This window comes from Eptesicus fuscus, chromosome 3 (genome assembly GCF_027574615.1).
Source record: "Eptesicus fuscus isolate TK198812 chromosome 3, DD_ASM_mEF_20220401, whole genome shotgun sequence".
Classification (NCBI taxonomy): domain Eukaryota; kingdom Metazoa; phylum Chordata; class Mammalia; order Chiroptera; family Vespertilionidae; genus Eptesicus; species Eptesicus fuscus.
The window spans coordinates 1,310,164-1,322,500 of record NC_072475.1 but is presented as its reverse complement, the minus strand read 5'-3'; the positions used below and the strand labels follow the sequence as shown (position 1 = coordinate 1,322,500).

Genomic DNA, 12,337 nt, shown 5'->3' with positions numbered 1-12,337 from the left:
GGGCCCCAAGGGCCGAGGATGGACGGCCTGGCCGGCGGGCAGGGCCTGGGCCCCGAGGGCCGAGGATGGACGGCCTGGCCGGCGGGCAGGGCCTGGGCCCCGAGGGCCGAGGATGGACGGCCTGGCCGGCGGGCAGGGCCTGGGCCTCAAGGGCCGAGGATGGACGGCCTGGCCGGCGGGCAGGGCCTGGGCCCCGAGGGCCGAGGATGGACGGCCTGGCCGGCAGGCGGCCCAGCAGCCTCTCAGGAAGGAGGAAGGAAGGTTCGGCCAGAACATGGATTCCTTTCCTCCTCCTCACACCTCAGGTCCTGGCGCGGCCGGGAGCAGAGCCAGGGACTTTTTGGGGAGGCGCGTGGGGGACGCTGGCAGCCCTCGGCCCCAGGGGGTGGGGGAGGAAGGCAGTTTCAGAACCTCCTGGTTCCCACACGGACGGCCCGGCCGTGCTGAGTCACTCCCAGTCGGGTTTCACAACCACCCGGAACCACTTCTGGGCAAAGGCGCTGTCCAGAGGGTTCCCCCCGCCCCTCCCCCCAGCAGCCACAGCAGGAGGGACCGGACGGCCCGGTGTCCCGCAGCCTCACGCGCAGCCCGCGAGTCTGAAGGTGCAGACCGGCCCAGCCCCAGCTCTCACTGCAGCCCTGGCCACGCACGGATCCCCGTCCCCGAACGGCGAGAAGTCGCCACCGCGTCAGCTCCTCGGGAGGCAGGGTGACATCAGTGGGGGGGTCAGGGTCCCGCTTGTGGGGCCACCCCTCTCTCTGTGTCCCCCGCCAGCACCAGGAGGGCCAGACAGACACACCCCCCGGGGTCCCGGGCTAACGGTCAAGGTCCTCACGGGAACACGGCGGGTCCCGATAAAGCCGGAGCTCCGAGTGCAGCTCCCTCCTGGGACCTCCCACCCGTGGCGGCCGCCGCAGGGGGCTCAGGGCCGCCCGATGCTGCCCGGGGCCGGCTCCCGCCTGAAGCTCCCCGGCCGGTGCCCCATACGCGGCTCTCTGCACTCTGGCCATTAAAACTGTCTTGGCCGTGGCCGGGTTGGCTCAGTGGATAGAGCATCAGCCTGCAGACCGAAGGGTTCCGGGTTCGATTCCGGTCAAGGGCACGTACCTCAGTGGCAGGCTCCTCCCCACCCAGCTCCTGGTTGGGGCTCGTGCAGGAGGCGACCCGTGGATGTGTGTCTCTCACATCGATGTCTCTGTCTCTCCCTCTCCCTCCCACCCTCCCTAAAATCAATGGGAAAACACCCCCGGGTGAGGAGTAACAACAAAACTGTCCTGTCCGGCTCCCCACACCCCAGGCCACGCTGGGCGGCCAGCGGACTGAACGTGACTTGGCCTCGTGGTCGCGGTTTGTCGGAAAGGCCGTGCGTGACCGGCTCGGTGGACGGCGGGCTGAGGCCGAGGGCGGGTCACGGGGGAGGAAGCGGATTCGCTGTGGCCACTGCCTCTCTCCTCTGTCTGTCGTGTCGTCCGTCCCGGGAAACAGGGCTGGGCCTCCACGGGGCCATTCCCCTCGGAATGACACACGAGCGCGGGCCCGGCGCCCTGCCTGCCACGTCCATTCTGGGAGGGCGGGGCCCTTGGCGCCGGAGAAGGGGCCGTCCCCGGGCGTCAGGCCAGCAGGCGGGTCTCCGAGGTTCTCCAGCTGTAAACCTGGTTCGTGACTCAGGCCGATTCTTTCTGCAAGAACCTGTGCCCACGTCCCGACGGGGGGTCCGTCCGGGAGGGGGTCCGTCCGGGAGGGGGTCCGTTGGGACTCAGTGCAATGAGCTGGGAAGGCACGAAAGACACGCGGACCCGAAGGGCACGTGACCAAGTGCAAGGCGCCTGAGGGGCCCCATGCGTGCGGTTCCAGCCACGAGACCAGGAAAGGCTAAGCCACGCAGACGTGGGAGGGTCGGGGACCAGGGCTGAGGGAGGGGGAGGGCCCATCGGTGAGCGCAGGATGTTTAGGGCAATGAGCCTGTTCTGTGTGATACTCTAACGGTGGACACACGGCAGCATACGTTGTTTTTTAATATATTTTTATTGATCTCAGAGAGGAAGGGAGAGGGAGAGAGAGAGAGATCAGTGATGAGAGAGAATCACTGATCGGCTGCCTCCTGCACGCCCCACACTGGGGATGGAGCCCGCAACCGGGCCTGTGCCCTGACCGGGAATCGAACCCTGACCTCCTGGTTCATAGGTCGACGCTCAACCACTGAGCCACGCGGCCGGGCTGGGACACTCACGTAGGTGACATCAACGGGAGTAGTGGGTCTCCTCCATGACGGCTCCTCCCTCTTGGCCTTTCACACCCCAAAGGCCCCCCCTCCTCACACCGTCACCTTTGGGGGTTCCGGTTTTAAAACACGAATGGGGGGGCACCAGCCCTCAGACCCGGCACGGGGCCCCCCACCTGGGTTCCTCGGCTGGTCCACCGAGATGCTCTCACCAAACCACCACCAGCACAGCGTTCCGTGGACGGTGCCTCTGGGCCACGGGTCCCGCCCGCTGGTGGACAATGCTTTCCTTCTGGAGCCCCTGGGCAGCTCCCACGCTGTGGCTGTGGGCAAAGACCTGCTCCCGAGGGGGGGCAGAGGGCAGGCTGTTAGGAAACCCGTCCTCGAGCCTGAACGGCCGGGAAACGCTCCGTTGACCGTGTCCAACTGGGGGGGGGGGGGACCCGCCATCAGCTCCGTGGCTCAGGGGCCTCGATGCGGCTGGCGTTTAACTCAAGATACTTTCTTTCCTGGCGAAACCCACACCCACCCACCCCCCCCCCCCCCGACTACCTGTCAGTAGAAACTTGTGCAGCCACAGCCACGGCTAGAACTTAGCTCCAAGCACTGTCCTGGAGGCACATCTTAGAGTCCACATAAAGGCGTGTAGGGTTCCCTTCTTAAAAAATGTATTTTTATTGACTTCAGAGAGGAAGGGAGAGGGAGAGAGAGGTAGAAGCATCCATGATGAGAGAGAATCATGGATTGGCTGCCTCCTGCAAGCCCCCTTCTGGGGATCGAGCCCGCAACCCAGGCGTGTGCCCTTGACCAGAATCGAACCCAGGACCCTTCAGTCCACAGGCCGAGACTCTATCCACTGAGCCACCCCGGCTGGGGCCAGGTGTCCTTTTCTTGAAGGCAGATGAGGACTCTGGGAAACAGACCCCTAAGAATGGCCAGGTGTCCTTTTCTGTCCTCAGACACGGGACGCGATTCCGGGTCACCACCCGTCACACGGACGGGAAAACCCATTGCTACAAGCAGCGCCCGTGGCCAGGGCACGGCCGGTGCCGAAGGCCGACCTCCCGATAACCGAGGTCTAAGGAGTCACTCTGCTGAGAAGAGGCCCTCGGCTGACCTTCTCCCTCTTCCTCCTCCGAGGCCAGAACCCCACACAGGCCGCGGCCCGGCCGCTGCGCAGAGGGACCCCACTGCGCGGCCCACGCCCCTGCTGGGGCCCCGAACCTCGGCCATTTCACAACGACTTCTGGGAAGAGAGTGGAATCCAGTCCATTGTCCTCGCCGCCCCCTTTGGAGAAATAACACAGTGCCCCCCCCCCCCCATTAATGCTCAGGTAAGAGGCCACTCCCTTTGTGCACAAACTCGCCAGCTGTTGCTACATGTTCCAGGTTCTTTTCCAGAAAAGGGTGTTTTTTCTTCTGTGCTTGTGAGTGTTTAGAGAACTGGCAAGAGCGGGGAGGGGGCCGCCCACACGTCGAGAGCGGTGAGTCAGTGTTGTGTGTGGGGAGGGTGTCAGGACCCCCCCACAGCAGATAAAGGGCTGGTGGCTGGGCCCCCCCACTCGGGAGCATTGAAAGTGAGCTCAGACCTCAGAGGAAGCCCTTTCTCTCAGCCCAGGTTTGGCACCATGAACCTGGAGCCCTGACCCGTTTGGATAGAGCGTCGGCCTGCGGACTCAAGGGTCCCGGGTTCGATTCCGGTCAAGGGCATGTACCTTGGTTGCGGGCACATCCCCGGTAGGGGGTGTGCAGGAGGCAGCTGGTCGATGTTTCTCTCTCATCAATGTTTCTAGCTCTCTATCCCTCTCCCTTCCTCTCTGTAAAAAATCAATAAAATATATTTTTTTAAAAATTTGAACCTGGAGGTTGACTGATTGGAGTGACAGCCACCAGCCTGTTTCTCAGATACTTTGGGGACCACATGGTGGGCGACCAAGGGGAGCGATCACCGCTCCGAAGTGACGCCTCAGGTCCTGGTCCCGGACCCACCGAGGACCCGAGAGTCTCCACGGGGTGGACACGCGTGTTTCTCCGGGAGCCCTGGGAGGAGCGTGTGGACACACGTGTTCCTCCGGGAGCCCTGGGAGGAGCGCGGGCTCGGCCCCCTTGCAGTACAGGGACCGCGGAAAGCCTGGCCGGCGGAAAGAGGGCCGAGGTCTGACCCGAGCGCCCCGGTGACGCTCCCCTCCCCCTCTCCCCGTCTGCTGCCCCGTGGGGAAGACACAGGGACAAGGACAGAGTCTGGGGATGCAGACGGTGACTGAGGCACAAGATGGAAGGAACCTGGGTCCCTGAGTGACAGCACGGAGTGCAGCCTCCCCTCTTCCAATGAGGCCAGATGGAGGCACGAGCAGGAGATAACCCTTTATCCCGTCATTCCTCCGGGGCGTGGGAGTGTTGGTTTCGGCAGTGGCCGACCTGGCCACGTGCGGCAGCAGGTTCCCGTGCTGAGCGGGAGGCGGGCCGGACTCGGCGGCGCACCAAAGGCCCACCACACACATCTCGCTGGTGTGTGGTGGGGGAGGTGGCATCACCTCATGCCTCCTTCGCGCCTCCTTCGCGCCTCCCTGGGGGAATCACTGCGTTAAGACATTGCTACTGAAGAGCTGTGATTGAAGTGAGTTCAATTACTAAGGAGATTAAAGGGATTAGGGAACTCCTTAATTAGCCCCCCCTTCCCCCCCGACTTTAAAAACTGCATCAGGGCAAGTGGAAGGCAGAGGCGGGTGGGCCCTGATGGGATGGCCCTCACGGGCGGCAGCTCCCGCTCACGGGCGAGTGTGGGGGAGGGGGTGGGACGGGGCGGCTGGGGTGGCTCGCGGGAGGTGCTGGCCCAGGATCAAAAGCGTCCGAGCACGCGGTGGCCGCCGGCTGTGACGTAGGGAACCCAGGCTCTGGAACCCCTCGGATCGGATGCGTGTTTGGACACGTTGAGTACAACCTCTTTGGACCTCAGTTTTCTCACCTGTGAAACGGGAGCCTCGGGCCTGCTTTACAGGGTTGATGGGCAGGAGGTAAGAAATAGCCTAATTGAACTCACTTCAATTACAGCTTCTTAATAGGGCACCTGGTCTGGGGGCAGGGCGGTCAAGTTCACTGCCGAGGAGAGCAGGGGAGGAGGAGAAGGAAGTGACGGGAGCCCCAACCTTGGAAGAAGGGCCCGGAAGAGGGCGAGGACCTGCTTCTCCTGGTTTGGCCTGAGGACAGGCGGCCGGCGAAACCGTGGGTGACGTTTGCTTTCACATCCCACAGCTGCCCCAGGAGAGGGCGCACCTCCGTGCTGGCGTGACGCCCCGTATCACGTGTCCCGGGTCCGAGGGCGCGCAGAAGCATTTTCACAGGAACGAGCGAGATGCCGTCTGCAGGGACCCGCCAGGGCCGCTCTGGACAGGGCTGCGGGCTCCTGGCACCCGCTCTCCAGCCCACAGACCCCCGGATCCCAGCGTCCGACCGATGGTTCTCAAGGAACTCGGCTCTTCTCTTTGACAGTCAAACTCCTTGGTTTTCTTCAAGGTTATGAACACCATTCCCAAGGGCGTTCCACAAAACCCACATGTCCACGCCCGCCGTTGTCTCAGGAGCGGGCGAAGGAAGCCCCGTGCCCAGCGGTAACATTCCTCGTCCACGTGGAGAAAGTGGCCCTGGACGTGGCTGCGGACCCTGGCGAGTGCTCACAGCCCGGCTCTGTGACTTCGGCCGGAGAGACGGGCGTTTGCCCTCGCCACCAGTGCTCACGGAGCTCTCTACAGGACTGTACTGCCCAGGTTTTATATTTTTATTTTTATTGATTTCAGAGAGCAAGGGAGAGGGAGAGAGAGAGATAGAAACATCAACGATGAGAGAGAATCACTGATCGGCTGCCTCCTGCACGCCCCACACTGGGGATGGAGCCCACACCCCGGGCCTGGGCCCTGACCGGGATGGAACCGTGACCTCCTGGTTCAGAGGTCGATGCTCAGCCCTGAGCCTTGCCGGCCGGCCAGGCTGTCTTGTCCACTTTTAAGATTTCCTGATGCCTCAACATCCCCACCACCAGGCTGTGAGCCGTGACCAGGGGGGCAGGGGGATGAGGGGGTCCCTGTGGCGAGGCCCCTTCCTGGGTTCCCCCGACTGTGACCCGGGGCCTCCAAAGGCACCGTCACCGTCTCATGCCTTTTGCTTGTGTAGGACCCCTGACCCCAAAACGGCACTGCCCAGGGTCCCCTCGCCCTGGAGGATAAACCCTTGCATCTCTGACGCCTCTCCAAGCGGCATTTCCGTGGCCACATGAGAGTGGAGCTTAAAGACCCCATGAAGAGGACTTACTCCTCCATTTACAACACGTGTAAACATACATGTGTGTATACACACATACACAGAGAGATCGATTAACGGATTAAAGACTAAACACTCTGTGTTGGACCCCAATGGCAATTTTTTTTTTATCCTCGCCCAAGGATATTTTTCCATTGATTTTTTTTGAATATATTTTATTGATTTTTTACCCCACCCCCACCCCCTTACTGGGGATCAAGCCTGCAACCCAGCACATGCCCTGACTGGGAATCGAACCGTGACCTCCCGGTTCCTAGGTCGGCGCTCAACCACGGAGCCACCCGGCCGGGCAGGTGTGCCTTGTTCCCTGAGCAGCTGACGGAGCAGGAATCTCTAAAGCGGGATCAGGCGAACAGCGGACCCAGAGGCCGGCTGGGAAACGGGCCGGTGACCCCATCTCCCTTCGGCCTCCTCGCGGGCTCAACGGAGGGTTTTGGGTGGAGGATCTGAGCGAAGCCTCGTTGGTTTCACTTTAAGAGCTGACAGCGTTCCCTCACAGGTGTGTGTGTGTTGGGGGCGGGGGGAGCGTAAAGCAATAATCACGGGCAATTAGGCTGGCCTGCCCCGTCTTCAATTCACCCTTCACTGAGCCCCTGGCCAGCGCTGCCCCAGGGCCTGGGTGGCCTCCCAGCGGGCTCGGCCTCACCCAGGCCCACCCTCCTCGCTCTGCTGTGGGCCCGTGTTCACCCCCACAGGTGAGCCTCGCCTGCCCTCACAGGCCTGCCTCTCCATCTGCTCCGTGTTCTCCCCGCCAGGTGCCAGGAGTGAGTCCCTCTCCCCCGGGCCCAGTGTGTCTCCTTTAACAGCCACCCCACACCGGGGCCGCTCCCTGGCTCCCGGCTCCGGCCCCGCTGGGCGGTGAAGCCAGGACAGCGTGACCTGGCGCCCTGGGAGGACAGCTGACCTCCTCCTGTTGGTTTGTTGTTGTTAATCCTCGCCAAGGGTGTTTTCCCGTGGATTTTTAGCGAGTGGGAGGGAGAGGGAGAGACCGAGAGAAACATCGATGTGAGAGAGACCGGGACCCGGGCCGGGGAGGAGCCTGCAACCCAGGAACGTGCCCTTGACAGGAATCGAACCCAGGACCCTTCACTCCGCAGGCTGATGCTCTGTCCACTGAGCCACACCGGCCAGGGCTGCAGCCGCACCTCTTTGAGCGCAGACTCCGTGTCTGCAGACTCGCCTGCTCGCTCACGTGTGATCCCCGAAAGCAAGCCGTGTGGGGCTGTCCTGGCCGTTCTGGACGGGCTCGGAGCGGAACATGAGCGCTCAGGGTCCCCGCTGGGGTCAGGAGGTGACCTCTGCCCCTCGTCCCGGCTCACCTGCCACGTGTCCTTTCCGTGGCCGATTTCACGGGCCACGTTTTCCACACGCCTGTGCTTCGTGGCAGTGACGGTGTCGTGCACAGCGTCCCATGTGGTGCGGAGGTGCCGTGGGGGCCCCGGAGCGCCAGGAGGCGGGCCCTGGAGCAAGTGCGGGCTAGGGCAGCTGGCGCGGGTGGTGATGGCGCTGCCGGCCTCGCTCCGGGCTAAGGTCAGCACTGCCTCGTCCACAGGGGCCTCCAGACCGGAACACGGAACCAGGTCTGCATTCCCGGGGCCGACGGGCGTATCCGGCCATTCGGAGCTGGAGAGCAGCGACCACGGAAACTCGTCCCCAGCAACCTGGACGGGGCTTCCCACGTGCGACAGAGCGGGACGCGCCCACACCGGGCGGCCTCCCTCAGGCCCTCCGTGTCACTGGGGCGGCAGCAGCGCCTCCTGGGCCTGCGGAGGCCCCGATGGGGCGGACTGTCTCCGACCTCACTGTGCGTGCGTGTGCGTGCGTGTGCGCTCGCTCCAGCCTCACAACAGGCCTCCCCCGCTCCTCCCCCCGCAGGGCTGCGGGCCAGGGAGACGTCCCAGGCAGCAAACAGCGCGGCGGGGAGGGGGCGGGAGCGCGGTGGGACGTGCGGGCGGCCAGCAGGTCGCCTGGCTGTGAAACACGCGCTGGAGCTGGCTCAGCGCAGCCCGAAGAGGAGCGGCAAGGCAACCCCCACTCCGCACGCGATGTGCGTGATTGTCTGAGATGCTGGCGAGCCGCCGGAGCACGCTCACCCGCTGTCACTGGGAAATGAAACTGAAAAGGAGGAGAGACCCTCCACCGGAACCTGTATGACCGGTTAACCGGAGTCACCCCATCCCTTTAACGGACAAGAGGGAGTCACGGGTGTGAGGGTCTAGTAACGCAGGAACCCGGGGCAGTGGGATCTGGGGGCTGAAAGGGCTTCCGAGCGGCAGCAGCAAAGCTCGCGCGTCTGAGACGGGGAGGCCCCTCCGATCTGAGATGAACAACCGGTCACAACAGCCTGGCTCCAAGCGGGTCGGGCTGGGCATCGTCCTACAGACACTGTCGGGGTGCCTTGGAAGTCAGCACCCCCTCCTCTTCCCCCAAAAAGGTGACGGGCTGCCAGGTGGCCAGCGTTTAGGGGAGCGCGGCCCTGTCCAGGGCGGAGGACTGGAGAGCACACTTGGAGGACCCGCCCTGCAGGCGACACAGCCCAGCCAAGCCACAGGCGACCATGCCCGCCGCCCTCCGGCCCGAACGCCGCTCCCGAGCTGTGCTGGCTCCATCCTGATCCCGCAGCGGGTCCCCAGCCAAAGCTCCGGCTCCAGACCCTCGTCCTCCCTCCTCTGCCCGAAGACCTGCTTCTCCGGCGCCCACGACCCTGACAGCTTCGCCAGGTAAGCTGCTCATTGAAGGGACCAGGTAAGCCGAAACCGGTGTGGCTCAGTGGATAGAGCGTCGGCCTGCAGACTGAAGGGTCCCGGGTTCGATTCCGGTCAAGGGCATGTACCTTGGTTGCGGGCACATCCCCAGTAGGGGATGTGCAGGAGGCAGCTGATCGATGTTTCTCTCTCATCGATGTTTCTAGCTCTCTATCCCTCTCCCTTCCTCTCCGTAAAAAATCAATAAAATACATTTTAAAAAATAAATAAAAATAAAAAATAAATGAAGTGACCAGTTAATCTGGGCGTGCGTGGCTGACGGCCACGCCTGTGACCTAAGAGCCTGCAGCCCTGGCCCGCGGCTCAGTGGTTAGAGCACCGGCCTTCCTACCGGAGGGTCTCGGGTTCCATTCCTGGTCCGGGGCACGTACCTCGGTTGCAGGTTTGACCCCCAGCCCTGGTCGGGGCACATGCGGGAGGCAGCCAATCGGTGTGTCCCTGTCACATCAATGTTTCTCTCTCTCCCCACTCCCTCCCTTCCACTCTTCTCGAAATCAGTGGGGGAATGTCCTCACTCCTGGGGTGAGGATTAAAATAAATAAATAGATAAACAAGCCAACAGCATCGGCGAGGCTCCCGAGTATAACGGGGCGAAGTGGCCTCAGTCCTCCCGGCTCCCAGGGCTCCCGGGGCGCCACGCGCACAGGGCACAGCGGGTCCTGCGCCAACGCCTAAGAACAGAACCGGGAGGAGCCCCCCAAACCCCAGCCGCGGGGCAGTCGGAGAAAGGACCGTCGGGCCGCCTTCAGACGGGCCGGGTCACGGAGGACAGACCCCGGAGCTGGTCCCGGTCTCGGACGGAGACCTGAGGACGGAGAACGGCGTGGGGCGCGGGGCAGGGCAGCCCGGGACCCGGTGACCCGGAGCGGGGTCCGTGGCTCAGAACACGGCATGTGCCGGGTAGCCTCGGATTTTGACGCTGCTCAGGGCGGTGTCAGCGTGTCCGTGTTCTTCGGGTCAGGACTGGAGGGCCGTTTGCAACTCAGAGGACACTGAAGCCGCGGCAGTGAAGGGAGCATCCGGGGAACCCGGGGGAGGGTGCAGGAGAAGTCTCTGTACCCTCCCTGCCCGGCCCGTGTCTGGGAAAACGGTAAATATTTACGAAGCACGCGGCGGGCGGAGGGGGTGCCATTTCCCAGCAGGCCTCCACCTGGCTGCCCGGTCCGTGCCCAGGCCCCGCCCGGAGGCTCCCCTCCGTCCACCGGCCCCGGGGGAGCGCAGACGTGGGCGCCCGGGAGGTTCCCGCCGGAGCCGGGGGGGGGGGGGGGGGCGGTGAGCAGCCAGGCAGCCCGGCTTGTCAGGCAAAGGACAGTTCTGGCCGGGCTCTCTGCCCTCCCACTGTCTCCTTTTTTAAATGTATTTTTATTGATTTCAGAGAGGAAGGGGGAGAGAGACAGAAACATCAGTGATGAGAGAGAACCATGGATCGGCTGCCTCCCGCACGCCCCACCCTGGGGATCGAGCCCACACCCCGGGCCTGTGCCCTGACCGGGAATCGAACCCTGACCTCCTGGTTCACAGGTCGACGCTCAGCCCCTGAGCCACGCCGCCGGGCGGCGTTTTTGGCGGCGGTGGGCCGCCTTCCCTGCCTTGAAGTCAGAAAGAAACACAGAAGTCTGCGGCACAGGCAGACCTTTCACCTCAAAACGCGGGTTTATGGCTTTCGGGAGCCATAAAGCTATTTTTAAATAATCCTGGGAAAATGCTGGGCACCTCGCTCAAAAACACAAGAAAAGGGACGTCAGGACTTGAGCTTGGGGTTTCAAGAGGCAAAACGGACCCCAGGTGTGCTCTGTGGCACTCTGCACCGCGTGCGGCCACCCATTCCCACGGGGTCCCGCAGCCCCGGCCCTGGGCCCCCCCTCCACCCCCCCTCCATCCCCCCATGCCGAGGCCGCGGGTGGCGGTGACCTGCCAGAGCGCCGGGCCTGTTGGCTCTGGAAGGTGTGTTCAGTCCCTCGGGCCTCCGAGAGGCAGGTGTTTCAAAAGGACCGTCGCGTCCCTCCCCTCGCGGCCGTATTGACAGAAAGGGGTGTGCCGGCCCGGCCTGGGGTCGGGCGCGGTGTTTCTCAGGGAACAGGGACTGGAGCGCCGTGCGCGTGCCTTACAGCCCAGCCTCACATGGGATCGGGCTTCCCGCTCCCCCGTCCCCCCGCAGGCGGAGAGGGAAGGGCTCGGGGCCGGTCCCCGCTCCTGGCTCTACGGGACGGTGATTTATGATCGCTGAGCCCGAGACCCTCGGGAGCTGCTTAGCATGAGAAGAGTGAAAAGTCCTCCACGTCGGGAGAAAGCGAGACGGAGGGGCGCACCGGCCCGTCTGGGACTGGAGGCTGCCGGGAGGCTGGGAGGCCTTGCAGACAGAGGGCTCCCCCCGATGATGCCCCACATGGCAGGGGAAGGCCCGTCTGTAGTCATCACAGGAATGCTGGCGGACTTGAAACGGGATCACCCTCTATTATGCTCCTCTGGACTCGAGATCAGTCTCACAGATTCTCCTTGGGTTTCTTCCTCCCTCTTCCCGCCCCGAACGAGGCGATTTGTATTCAGGGGACATCTGAGGCCGACGGGAAGTCAGACAGTTTGCAAACACCCGTGTCAGAGGCCGCGGCCTGCGTGGTGCGTCTCCGTGTGGCCTGGTTCTCGGTGCGCGGAGAACGTGGCCCTCCGCGCACTTGTGGTGCACCTGACACCAGGGTCCGGAACGCAGGTGCGGGGAGGTGACGCCCGGGCCTGGCACTGCCGCCTCGGAGGCCTGCGGACACACTCCCACCGCTCGGTGCGAAGCTCTGCGGTCCGGGCACACCCGCAGACGGGGCCTCCCAGGCGACCGGTCACGCCTCAAACCCTGGTTACCTGTGTGGCCACGAACCCACGGAGAAGGAAGTTCGCCCAGGACAGGGCTGGCTCTCAGAGGAGCCTCGGCTCACAGGGAGCACAGCCTCTGGTTCCCGACGCCTTGGCACGTCCCGCTCTTTCATACGATTCCCCACCGCGCCGTCCCCTGGGCACGGGGCCCAGCTGGGGGGGCGACAGGTGT

At 63.8% G+C, this 12,337-nt stretch overlaps 1 protein-coding gene across 3 annotated transcripts in view; it reads right to left on the bottom strand.

Annotated features, from left to right (window-relative positions):
* Window positions 1-12,337, bottom strand: part of EVA1C (eva-1 homolog C) — a 37,236-nt gene that overhangs the window by 18,829 nt on the left and 6,070 nt on the right. The window lies entirely within an intron of this gene.